Source organism: Micropterus dolomieu, linkage group LG14 (assembly GCF_021292245.1).
Source record: "Micropterus dolomieu isolate WLL.071019.BEF.003 ecotype Adirondacks linkage group LG14, ASM2129224v1, whole genome shotgun sequence".
Classification (NCBI taxonomy): domain Eukaryota; kingdom Metazoa; phylum Chordata; class Actinopteri; order Centrarchiformes; family Centrarchidae; genus Micropterus; species Micropterus dolomieu.
This window is the reverse complement of record NC_060163.1, coordinates 15094751-15108894: the sequence shown is the minus strand read 5'-3', so window position 1 is coordinate 15108894 and position 14144 is coordinate 15094751. Positions and strand designations below refer to the sequence as shown.

Below are 14144 nucleotides of genomic sequence, written 5' to 3'. Positions count from 1 at the left end.
TCACTGTACTGCTCCCTTCTGGGCAGGTAACATCAAAGCAGGTTATACACACAAAAGAAGCTGAGGTGATGGTTGAAGTTTTTCAAAAGAGAGCCTCAGCTTCCCGAAAGTGGCAGAACAATAACTGGCCATATTTGTCCTCATCAGTTTCTGCTAATGTGAAGAGCTCTTGGTTTGTATTTGTAAATGTGTCTCTAATGTTTAAACATTTGTTTGTTAATACGTCGAATTCAAGGCTGATATATTCTTTTTTGAAAAGTATGATATTTTTAATGTACATTTACATGTTCTGTGCCATCCTCATCTTGCATCTACTACAGGTACTGTATATTCAAGCTTCAACAGAAACAGAAAATTCATTGGACCCTGTATTTTCACAGTATGGTTCCTTGCCCAAAGAAAGATTCTCCAAACTGAAAAGAGGCCCGTTTATAAACTAAACATAAACTCTCTCCCAGCTTCTTTTTCCTGTGCCTGTTCACAAACACTACACAGAATACAACAATAGCCTCTCTCTGACGAACAGGAAAGAGGAAAAGCGCACTTCACCGGGCGTTTAATTTATGACAGTGTTACAGAGGTTTCCTGAAGACAAACACAGAGTCACAGAAATAAAAAAATGTCACATGTCCATTAGGTGTACTTAAGATGTAGCTTAATAATAATACTACTAATAATAATAATAATTCAAAATCCATCATAATGCATAATACATCAAATTTTGTCCCTACAACTTTTTAATAGCAGGTTTATTAAATTAATTCAACATCAGAATATTTTAGATGAGTGGCTTTTAAACTAACCAAGAGTAAGCAATGTGATGGTCAAAGGAGCAAGTGGCAATATTTGTAATATTCTAGGGACCATTACATCATTACCATTATGTCAGAGCAAGGGCGAAAAGTAGTGGGGAGAGGTGGGTTTTTCTGTTGTGAGCAAATGAAAAAACTGGAATATTGATTGCACGAAGAATGGCAAACAATAACCAGAAATATAATGCATCACACCAAACCCATTGTCATGATAAAACTGACTCATAATAATCACAAGTCACTCAGTTATTGACATCACTTCAACTGTCATACCAGTAAAAACAATAAATGAGCACAATCATTTTAATTTTTCTGCCTACTCCAACACTTTGCCACAGCTGATTTTTCTCAGAGCCGACACAATAGGACGATTGTACGACAGCCAATGTGTTCTCTGCACACAGAGCATTATATTGACAATCTACTGGCATATTGAAAGACAACAACAGACCCACATAATGCCCTTGAATGAAAGTGTCCACTGTGAGAGAAGACAAAGCCAGCATTTCACACAGAGTCACTGATCTGGAGTGTTCTCAGCAGTAGTATGGATGTGTGCATGTGTATGTGTGTGTGTCTGTGTGTGTCTGTGTGTGTGTGTGAGGGCTTGCACTTGTACACACAGTGTGGCGTCAATGAAGCCCACCAGTGGTCCTGCGGTGCCAGACATCTCCTACGCTGACTTATCTACATTCACTGACTCAGAGTTTATAGCGAAGTTCTACGACACTGATGACCTTCTTGGAAGTTACAGAGCAACCATTTGAAAAATGAATAATCTAAAAAAGGCTTTGAGATACTGTCTGTTTTATTTGTTCTGTTGTTTATTATGAATCTGTTTTATCCATTTATGCGTTTAGTTGATTCAACCTAACCAGGTATTGCAAATTAGTTTCAGCTGCCTACACATTACATCTGCTGCATGGCTTCTCCCTGTGTAAAAATGTTTAGCTCTATTGTTAAATAAACTAATAAATGAATAATATCTTGATGTGCAGTGGTGAATGAAGTACACAAATTCTGCACTTGAGCAAAAGTACAGATACCCTTATAAAATATTACTCCACTAAAAGAGAGTCTTCACTTTAAATTTCTACTTGAGTCAACATACAAAAGTACCTAGTTTTAAAAATACTTCTGAAGTAAAACGTACTATTAATATGGTTATGCTTGTCAGGGGTTGCTGCCATGACAAACAGAAATTAAAATCAAAAATGCTTCCAATTAAATTTCTGTCAATCAACTGATCATTCCAGCAGTCCAGCAGTACTTGTATAAACTGTTGGGTAGTTTAATCTATAACAAAACACCATATTTTAAAACTCTTAACATGTTTTGTGTGTAATCTTAATTTGTAAAGTAACAAGCAACAGAAGCTTAAAAGATAAATATAATAAGTAAAAAGTACCATTTTACCTCTGAAATGTAGTGGAATAGAAGTAGAAAGTGGCATGAAAAAAAGATATTGAAGTAAAGCACAAATACCTCTAACTTGTACTTAAGTACAGTTCTTGAGTAAACATACTTGGTTACTGTCCACCAATGTTGATGTGATATTAACAATTATTGGTATAAGCAATCAATATACTCTCCAGTACATGTTAATATATGCATATTATAATACAACTTCAATAGTGATTCAGTTAACATTGATATAGAAAGATTATTTAGTTGGTTGATTGTGTATTGTTTTTTAAGCTTCACTGGAGCAACTTGGGTTGAGTAGATTACTTTCCATTAGCAAGTTAAACCCATCTTGTTGTGAATAATATCATATAACTACAAGGTTAATACATAGAAACCATGTGGTATGTGTTATGATGAAGCTTATCGGTATACATGTCAGTGTGTATGCAGGCATGTGAGCCTGTTTTCATGTGTTTTTGTGTGACCTCTCCTGTATCTTTCCCTTTTCTGTGCCATTAATGCAAAAGCATCCAACTGACCTTGTTTCCTGCTATTGTTCTGCACATAGAAGATCACATATGAGGAAGCTGTTATTACTGCAGACGCAGCAAAAACTAGATTCAATGTTTCACACCACAACATGCAATGACCGTGGCTGAGAAAAGGGTTTACCAAACATATAATCCTTTGTGCAATGACTATGATTTTCTCTCTTTAAAAAAGGCTTTCATTGTCTTGATGATTTCAAATGAAAGAGCTGCAGTTTGAGAGGGAGGCCACAAAACAGAATACTGGTTACACCTTCCTGCTTAGTGTCAGACTGACTTTTCTACACCATATTAGCTATTGCTCCTTCTTTTACTTTCTTCACATAATAAAAAAACACATTACAGTGAATGAGTTAATGATTGAGGTAATGTTAGTTTTGATTTTTGTTTCCTTCTCTGCCACAAAAAGGTTGAGTTTTTTTCTAATCTCATGGATTTCACAAGCAAAAGATGATTTACTATTGAAGTTGGTTAATGCTGAGCTGATAAACTATAGACCACTGGAAACTGGTGAATCTGGGAAATGTCAGGTCCTTGAATTAATTTACCGAGTATTTTATTTGTAATAGTATTTTCTAATCTTTTGAAGCTAGTTTGAAAATCAGTTGGTCTTAAAAGTAATTTAGCATTATTCTACATGCTGTAAATATCTGCTGATTATGTGAGTCATGTGTCAGTGTGGCTGACAGTAAAATGTATTGATTTTAAAGATGTAATTCCAGTTTCTGTGGGTTCATTTTGGTTTATCAGGGGTTTGAAAACATTTTGAAATACAAAAAAGCAACATGCTGAGAAAGTTGATGTAAATTTAGGCAATTTTGTGAGAATTTTTTGAACATTTTCAGACATTTTATAGATACTATTACTCAATACATCAGAAAACAATTGGCATATGAAGTAGTTGCGTCCCTAATAGCCTACAGAAAAAAAGTAGCCTACTCAGTCAGTAGTGTTTAGTAAAAATGGACCCTGTGAATGCAATATTTTATATTATTTGATTAATATCAGTGATTTAACCAGCATCTACTGTTGTAACTGGTGAAGGTGGAGCTAATTTCAATTGATGTAGTTTAACTCTTTGGTGGGTAGTTAAATCTACAGCATCATATTTTTAAAAACTCATTATGTGAGCATTTGCATAGTAACCAAACCTGTTGTAAGATAATGCATATGGAGTAAAAATGACAATATTCCCTCTGAAATGTAGTAGAGAAGAAGTATAATGTAACATCAAAAGGAAAAGTACAAGGGCCTCAAATGTAGCTAAATGTAGGCCTATTTGTCTGTTTAGTTCTGTTTATTGGGCCAGTAACATGTAGGACAAGTAGCTTTATTGAGAAATATTAGTTTCAAAGTATAAAATCACGCAGCCTGTCATTTTGTTGAGTAAATTAAGCTATAGATAAATTCGTTTTTGTCTGAATTTCTTTTCTTTTTAGTCAGGCATGAGCCGAGACTGCTACGGGTCTCTTTGGAAAAAGTGGGTGGCGTCGTTGTATGTAGGCATGGAGAGAGGCGCAAAGCGACTCGACCGCTTCTGTTTCTGATGTGATGACAGCTGACTTGACTTTGCCGAGACACAGCCCGGCCCACCGTGTCGCTTTCTGCTGCCAACATGTTCTCTTTACTCGTCACGCCAAAACAAATCAGTTCTTCTCGGGAGTAATGACCCTGCGCACAGCGCCGAAGTTGCGGGACGTGTAGCTGCTCAAAAGTTGTGTCGCGGAGAAAAGCAACTCCGCCACCACATCACCAGCCTGGAGAAGTTGGATATCTTGTCTGACTGGATCTAACGGCCCGACCTAACAATTTCCCTCTGGACGTACAGAAACTTCACAGGTAAAAAAACAAACCAAAAAAGCACCCCAAAACTTCTGTTGCCTTTTTTTCTCTTTATAAAGTGCTGGAGGAACTAGAAACATGACTATAACGGGATGAAGGATGAGTGGAGAGACATAAAGTTGGTTTTAACATGCTTTTTCAAATACAACCATAACGTTAGTCACTGGTAGACCTGAGAGGAATTATTATTATTATGCTTATATGGAAATATGGTGCTGACAGTCGTGTGGGCGTACTTTGAACAGGATTTGTCCTCCACTCAGACCTCTTTGCATGCAGCCTCAGTGTGAAAACACAGCTACCAGGCTAAACTGACTAACGACGTGAGCTGAATGAGTGATGGCAGCGAACACAAGCGCTGCAGACCAAATAATCCCCCCGCTGTCTGTCTGTCACCTGTGGCCGCTGCTGTCAGTTGTTCCACCGTTAGAGAGAGAGACACACACACTGAGGAAATACTTCGGTCATGCACACTTAACTATGGTGGTCTGTTCATAAACACTGGTGTTTTCTGTTCTGCTGTTGTGTTATATTCTGTTCTATTGTATTCTGTTTTATTTCTATTCTGTTCTATTACTTTCTATTTGATTCAGTTTAGTTCTATGCTATCCTATTGCTATGCTATTATATACTGTTCTGTTACATTTTATCCTGTTCAATGTGTTCAGTTCTGTTCTGCTGAATTCTTTTCTTTTCTGTTTTGTTGATTTCTGTTCTGTTCTATTCTGTTACAGATCAGTAGTTTTGTTTGAGTTAGACCACACTGTGGGCAGCATCACACTGCTGCAGTTTGGCATCGGTCAGTCAGGCTCAGTCCACTGCGGCAGGTGATCATACCAGAGTGTAAAGACTAAATAACTGTTTATACAGACGTTACAGCAGCTGTGTAATGTATTTTGTAGATAGAGGAAGATACCACAGTGTGCATTATAAGGTGTGTGTATAGAGTCTGTACAGCTTGAAGCTCTGTAAGGAGTCTGCAGGGATTGCTTTTATTTTTTCATTTATGTGGTTGACTCAGCGACTTGGCACTAATAGTCTGAAACTGAATAATGTCCAGTTTGTCACATAAACTGAGTCAGCTTTCCAGATTTAGTGGAACAGGCTTGGAGTGGGCTGCAATTTCTGTGCGCACTATGTACCAAAATTAATCTTCTAGAGACATGTTGGTATAGTATGGCTTTTTAAACATAATTATGTCATTAAAAGCAAAATATAGCTTATAACCATGGCAAAAGCCAATATGACATTCATTCATGATTTCACTATGGAGGAACTCAGCAGGAGGCTCATAGTATGATTTTACAGTAGTTGTTAATGTTCAACTGTGTGATGCAGTTTTGTTAAGTGTTTCTATTCAACATTACAATTGTATAAATAAGCTGAATTCATTAACACTGTTAGTAACCATTCAGTGTCATATTAAGTGTTTAAGTAAAGTGGTGTTTTTATATTTCTTATCTGCTAATAACACACTGATTGGCTCCTTTATTTTTCCTCAGCAATTATCTCTTTACTGTGTGAAATCCAAAGCAGAAACAGAACAACCTGCGCTATTGTTGCCTGAATCTCCACTGCAGGCCGCTGTATCGTCACCCTCCATGTTTGTTATCATGTTCTGTTCCACATGTGCATGTTCATAAACAAAGGAAGTGTGTTGTTTCATGCTGGCACCAAAAATCACCGAATACAAAATGTGATGAGTAAAAAAATGATGCTTGTTTCTAATCTATGCATTTCACCTGCATTGAATCAGTTAATGCATGTCTACAAACCATCCACACTGCAGTCAGGATATCTGCATTTCTACTCCACCAACAGCAGTTTTATCTCTGCTCTTCTGCTGCAGTGTCAGTATTAAAGTGCTTTGGCTCTAGCACCCACCTTAAAGGCTGTTTATGCCTGCAGAGATCCAACCACCAATTTTAATGTGAAGATGAAAGAGTCCATAACCTGTCCATTCATGTTAACCACAATTGTGCAAAACAGCATATTGTAACTTTTCCTTCTTCTCAGTTATACCTGACAAACCACCAGAAGTCTTCTTCTGCTTCTTTGACTACTTTCAGCCTTAATCAAGGGAATCTTTTTCTCTTATGTTGCCGTGCTTTTTTTTGGCTGCCTAGTCAGGATTTTGGATGCACATAAACATCCTACACGCTTAATTATTCATCACTTGCAACGGGGTCTTATATCACCACACTTGGTGACAGATAAACTTGAGATGCTTGTGTCAGCTCGCATGTGTTAGATGTCACAGACTGTACTGTTCCCATATATCCAGTGAAACATGTAATTGTGTATGTTTTTTAAACCTTTATATAACTAGGAAGTCACATTGAGATTAAAACCTCTTTTACAAGAAAGACCTAGTTAGACAGGGTCAAATAGCAGGATCTAACAAATAACTAGATGACGACAACAACAATAATAAATGACAACAACAACAATTAGGTACAATAGCAAAACAAAAAAAAAAACGTTAGGTGTATCAAATACCCTTCATAGTACAGATCTTAAACAAGATAACAATAGTAGATCATATATTTATTTGGCAAAACAGCCCCAGCTACTAGTGACGAATTCCTTTATTCTATGTTTAAAATCATTTAAAGAGATAAGGGACTTTTGAGCTTGGTCTGCACATCATTCCAAGACCAAGGGCCATAGTAGAACAGGCTTGATTTTCCAGCCAATTATGGGGAAAAAAGTTCACCAGCTCATTTGCAGCTCACAGAACATCTGCAGCCACTGACAAACACCCGGGCTCGGACGTGTTGTGCGCGCAATTACGCAGCCAGCTCAGGAGGCGCTTTCACCCTGGCAGATCCCTTCAAGTCCAAAGATTTAAATCCAGCGATAGGGCAACTTGAATGTAGGGTCTAGCAGTCAGATGAAAAGCAGCTCAATGAAAAGGTTCGATAAGAGAGATCACCAGCACATTTGCAGCTCATACCACCAAAGACAACCGTCTGCAGCCACCGTCATACACCCGGCCTCTGGTTTATTATGCATGCAAATGAATTTTCCCCAGCAGATCACCTCCAAATACTAGTGAAAGTTTTGGTGAAATTACTCCATAAAGCTGCCAAACTTTGATAAAACTGCAGTTCACAGTTTCAAGGTCATCAGAACCATTTAAAATGCTGCTCCAGACAGGACGCCAAACGCACAGACACAGCTGCTATTGCACCACATCTTCAAAATATGTATATTGTAACAGCAACATAGATTATCACTGTGATGATGTATATAATTGCAACCAACCAAAAGTACTCTAATCTATAGCAGCAGAACAGAATGTCAAGCAGAATAAAAATAAATTTTCATCATATTATGTAAAAGACATTTCTTACATTCTTTGTTGGCAGCACAATACTAGTTAGCTTGGCTGAATAGGCAGGAGTATTAATTTGATTTGAACTGTATGTGAAAAGGGGGAGTTTAGTGATAGTGTGATCAGAGGCTGCAAAGGAAATGGTGAAGCATTCACCTCACTAAACAGATATTATAATAAGAGCGCATAAAGGAAGTGGACTTCCTCCACTGTGAAATTTCACCATGGTGGTATTGATTAAGACAATGCAAACCTCCTTAGCTGACACATGGACTTTGCATTTTTGGCTCACAGCTTACTGAAGTTGATCATGTGGGTTGTTGTATTAGAGAGAATGAGGCCACGACGACAGAGAGACTGAGATAAGTTGTACATGCTTGCAAGAAGACAGACTAAACAAGAAAATCACACCATCAAGGCTTTGTAATCTGTCCAGTTAGTTATCTTGCACTGTCAGAGTCATCGTGGTACAGGATGGATTACAAAATTAGGTACCTAGCAAACATTTTGACACACAAATGACATCATAAGCTAATGACCCTAGACCTAGGCCCCTGCCTAGGATATTCCAGGCCAGTATCGGTGAGTTGTCCCAAGAGTTTATTCATAAAACTCATTAAAAAAGGCTTGGTTATACCGTCTGGGAATCTCTTCTTAGTGTCCTCAATTCACCGTGAATTGTGTAAATAAAATACAAAATGGAAAGAAGATTTTGCCCTGCGACCCTGTGCGATGGATGGATGGATGGAAGAAGATTTTGATTTTTGGGTTGGAGAAAAGAGCACACATATTTCACCCTCCATAAATTGATCATGTTTCTGTAGTCATGTCGTGATATGATTCCATGGGAGAGATCAGTTATGTAACAGCTCATGTGCAAACTATTAGGGCTCAGCCATGTTTTAAGGGTGCGGCATATCCTCGGGCACCTCTGGGGTCCTCCCAGGGAAAACCCTCTGCCGTCCAAACAGATCCCTGTATCCGTGACAACGCAGCCTCTGCACTCTGTGCTTAGACATCTGAGCTGTCCTCTTTGCTGTGGAAATGTTTATGCAAAAGAGAAGTTCCACCCAGTGTGTGTGTGTGTGTGTGTGTGTGTGTGTGTGTGTGTGTGTATCGTCCAAGTCATTGATATTCAACATGCGCTTGCTTGAGAAATGAATGGAGAAACAAATATGTGAGTGAAAAGGGGTACGCCAAAGTGCAGAAACAAAGTGGAAAGTGAGTGAAAATGTGACGACAAAGGAGGATTTAGAACTATTGATGAGCCAAAAAGACTATTTCCAGTGTTTTTTACAAGGACCCACCCAGGGTTTTCCCCTACATTCATGTAGCAGCAGCAGCAGCAGCAGTAGCAGCACATCTCGCAATGTTCTCTCTATTGTTAGAAAAGTTATAGACTTAGAGAAAAGCTACAGATCAGCATTTCGTTACATGTCATAAGAAGAAGTTCAAACAGAGTAAAGAAGAAGTATAAGCAGAGTAGAAGGCTCAAATAGCCATAGAAACACGTTTTGCTGTTTCTAAAGTTTTTGTTCAGAGGAGATGCAAACAAGACAGAAGGCTATAGAAGTACAGAGGTGTGGCAGACCACTGATTTGCTGGGTTTGCCCTCCCCTGAATCAGCTCATTGCTAGCCAAGAAGGAAAGTTATTGCTCATTTGTACCTCAGGGCCTGACATGGCTAACCAGGGATTATTTTATAGTGCTACTGTATTCGGCAAACCTTCCTTGTGTGCAATATGTAGAATAGTCACAAATTCTGCATTTAGAGTTTCATGGTAAATGATCTGTGAGGTTCTGTAAGGCAAGGAACAAAGTAGACGCGTGATCAGACAGGTCATTAACACATTTTCAGTCTAAAACAATAGTCGGATATCTTGGGTAATAGCTTATTCACTTCCTTGCCAAGAATTTAGATGAGAAGATTGAGACCATTCCCATATCTGTCCATTTAATGGGGGGCTACCACCGGCAGCTGGTTAGCTTAGCGTAACATAAAGACTGGAACCGGGGAAACAGCTAGCCTGGCTCTGTCCAAAGGTAACAAAATCCACTTAACAGTACCTCTAAAGCTCAATAATCAACACGTTTGATCTCATTTATTCATCACTACGCAAGCTGAAGTGTAAAAACGAAGTCACAGCTCCGGACCAAGAAGTCGTCTGGCACATAACCCCTCTTAAAACCACAAGAAACAAATAAGCGTACTGTACTATTCTTTTAATTTTATTGTCATAACATTATTTTATTGTAGATAAAATAGCTGAATGTTAACTTTATTACAGTTGGTGGTAAAATGTGTTATAATAACTGATATTAAAACAACTGATCTTCCTTCACAATTAACCTAATTGAGCTCTGAGCAACATTAAATCAAATGTGTAAAGATAATTGTTTTTTATGTAGCAATCAGCAAGGGTTTCTGTCTGTGGTTAAAGTGGAAAGCACTTACTGGGAAATGTCAGTATATAACAAAAGGAGAATATTGGTCTGATGCATTCTCAAACTGATGTGTCATCCAAACCACAGAAGTCAGCGTTCTGTTTGGGCTGTTTTAAATGAAATGACCAGTCCTGCTTGTCTCTTAATGTTAACAGTTTCAATTGATTGTGGCATTTTGACAAAACTGACTTTGTCTCCACTACAAGGATTGTTTGTATTGGAATGCAGAGCTGGCATGTTAGTGTACAGTACAGTATGTCTGTGAACCTTTTCAGCCATTTCCGTGTATGTGTTTACTGTTCACATGTTTTGAGTGTCCAAATATTTCAACGGAGTTTGGCGTCTTCAGGCATTTAGCTCAGCTCGCCAGATGTGTTCTCTTTATCCAGCTGGCTGAGGCCACGTAGTGCTGATTCATCTGGTTGAAATGCACATTAAAAGCCAGACTGCTTTCTTCACTGTCCTGCCTTTTTACTTGTTGAGAGCACAATGTGGTACCATGCTATATATGATTAGTTTATGGGGAGTACATTACAGTATAGGTAAAAGATGAGATTAACTGCAGAAAATGGGAATTTGAGGTGGCTGGCAAGCAACTGGGCTGCGTTTGAACTCAGTTACAACTCATTACATGACATGTGGCTTAGAGCTGAAACTTCACTATTTTGATAAACAACAATTTCACTAATTTTTCAAGCAAAAATGGCAAACATTTCTTAGTTTCAGCATCTCAATTGTGAGGATTTGTTTTCTTTTTCTTATGTGATAGTAAACTGAACATCTTTGGGTTGTGGACTGTTGGTCAGGCAAAATAAGCAATTTTAAGACATGACTTTGAGCTGTAAAACATTTTCAAGACTGACATTTTATAGACCAAATAAATCCATTTTAAAAGAATCATTGAAAATGAGTGCTCTTAGCTTAAGTCACAGAGCATAAAATTTTATGTTGGTTCAGATCTCAAGCATTTTCTTCTTAAATAACATTTATTCTTAACTGCTGTAGTTCATTACAGTTTGTTTGTAAAGGAGGTAAAACATAATAAAACTCATATCTAAAGTGGTTATGTCGTCATGCCACAGGGGGTCTGTTAGGAACTGACTCTAAACAGATGGTTAGAAAACCACATGACTATTGACAACTGTCAGCCACACAGAGCCTTCTCATTTTCCCCCTCCCCATCCCCCCATGGCATGTGCTGAAAGACTAGACGGCCAAAAGAAAAGCAACAGATGTCCCACAGTTTTTAATATCCAGAACCATCCACTGACCGGTCACCTGTTTTGGGGATGTTGTTGTTTCGACGTGAATGCGTTTTAGTGGACTCAGCATTCTGGACTACAGAACGAGTCCCCAGTAAACAATCGGTATCAAAAGACATCAGCTGTCATCCAGCCCACTCCAGTGGATTCTACCAGTCTGTGTGTGTGTGTGTGTGTGTGTGTGTTGTGTGTGTGTGTTGACTTCCATGCACAGGCACGTGCCAGTCTGCCACTTCAGTGTATCTGAATAGGATGAATGGCCACTGGTCGTGCATCAGTGTGAGCCTCGTCCTGGCAGGCAGACAGATAATGAGGCACCCACTTCATTGTTGGCATCAGATTACTCTGTTCAATAAAAGGTACAGGCAGTCAGCAGATCCCACTTCCTCCCCTCTGTACTCACACTCACACAGTTTAGCACTCACCCTGCTGTACCTGTAGAGACAGAGGCAAACTTGAGATGCCTTGCAGCAATGGCAAAGGTGGACCGGTTAGGACAGCTATACATTTATAATTATGTACAGTATACAGGGATGGAAAATATCTAATCACAGTTTTTCTTACTGAAATTGTGGTTTACATTGCAATTATTCTCTATGAATTGAAGTACAGATGTGTATTTCTGTTCTATCTGGTCTTATGAAAATATGATTTTACTTTTCCCTTCATCAATAGTGTTACACAAAATAATGAAGATAACCTAAAAAAAAAGTCTTCTAATTCAACTTTCCACTTTTCTTAAACTTTCAGTTTAGCTAACATTTATCTTTATCTATGTAGCGATCTTAAATAGAACAGATACTGGTAAGGAGAGAGCACATAACCAGACATCAGCCAAAATTTATTTATTGTTGTGGCTCTTGCAGTTTAAATATTGCACTCTTTTAACCCCAGCGTTACAACTAACAGTTATTTCCATTATTGATGAATAAGTGGACATCTTAAAATAGCTTGTTGTCCAACAAAAACCCAAATATACTGGATTTAAAATGATATAGAAAAGCAGCAAATCCTCATATTTGAGACAAAAGAAAGATAAAGTGTCAATTAATCTGCTGTTAATCAATTATTCATTTCAACACCTTCAGTCACTGTTAGCTACAGTGCGCATATGATGCAGGACACAGTGTATAGCTGATCAGTACTATATCAGTTTTCAAAAGCTTTAAAGGCAACACAAATCATTATCCACCTCCAATGGTGCATAAGCAGTTTTTGTTAATTTGGAGTGAAAAGACGTTTTCCTCTTGACATTGAGACAACATGGTATCATTTCTCACTCCAACTCATTTAAATCATATGCTTATCCTTGTTTAAATTGCATTTGGAATACACACACAAACGCACATGCACAGATAGTTTAGTAAGGGCTGATGATGGTTCCTGGGCCGTGTCTCAGGTCAGACAGTTGGTGCTTTGTACCACTGTCAGCTGTGAAGAGTGAGTATATATACAGGGTTTGTGTGTGTGTGTGTGTGTGTGTGTGTGTGTGTGTGTGTGTGTGTCAGCTGTTGACTTAGCTGTCTGTCGTAATCCTGTTACTTTCTCCAGGACGGTGGCACACACCAGTCGTCATATCATCTCATTCATTCTCTCTCCCCTTAAAAAAACAACCTTCTCAGTACCCACTGTTCTTGAATTATGTCATCAGTGTTCTTGAAGCAGTAGAAGGCTTTCCTTTTTATCTAAACTTCTGCATTTAGGACCCAGTATTCAGGAACTAAATTGAAAGCACTGATAGATAACAACAGACTCTGACTCTTATTCCTCCTTTGTGAACACCTTTTTAGAATGCAGAATGCTGTCTTGTTTTTTCTTTGCTGTAAAAATATTTTTTTCTGTTGCCAAGGGTTTGTTCCACAATACCCAGTCATGATCAGAGTCCCATTGCTTATCTAGACCTCATAAATCATAATAGAAGAGACACACCTTTTCGAGGAGAGGATTCAGTGTGTGAAATGCCCCTTACACTTTTCCAAGACGTGTTCTGCAGTGGTTTGTAAGTGGTTAACACCTCATAGTCCATTTGATTTATGAAGTCAATAGGACAAGAATTTGTGGAGGTGGGGTCTAGTTTGAAGGAGAGTTTTCTGGTACAATCTGACACTCGCTGCCAATATGGGTGATATGTTTCTTTGACATGATCCCATTGTTCCATCTTTTTTTTCAAATCCAAATAAAATGGTCCTCATCCTGGGCTGTTGTGAGTCAGAATGAGTCACTCACACTTAAACATGCACAGTGTGTTTTTACAATGTGAGGAAGATTAAGAGACTTTTTTTTGTGTTATACATCGGTAAGATCGCAAATTATTTGCTGCTGCTTAATTGAATTTGTACAGTATAAATGTGATATTGGTATATAAAAAGTAGAACTAATTAGAGGTAGCTGGAAAGAAATTGAAACTAATTACTCTTCGTTAGTTAAAAAGGGTGACATGTTGGAAGTAGAGGTGGCAGCTTTTATAGTGATATTCTGACATTAAACTAGA

General features: G+C 38.3%; 1 protein-coding gene across 2 annotated transcripts in view; it reads left to right on the top strand.

Annotated features, from left to right (window-relative positions):
* Positions 1-4257: 4257 nt before the first annotated feature.
* Positions 4258-14144, top strand: part of LOC123982797 (dynamin binding protein) — a 49694-nt gene continuing 39807 nt past the window's right edge. For both annotated transcript variants that reach the window (XM_046068641.1, XM_046068640.1), the window contains exon 1: positions 4258-4606. The gene's annotated coding sequence lies outside the window, so the exon portion shown is untranslated. The remainder of the gene's footprint in view (positions 4607-14144) is intronic.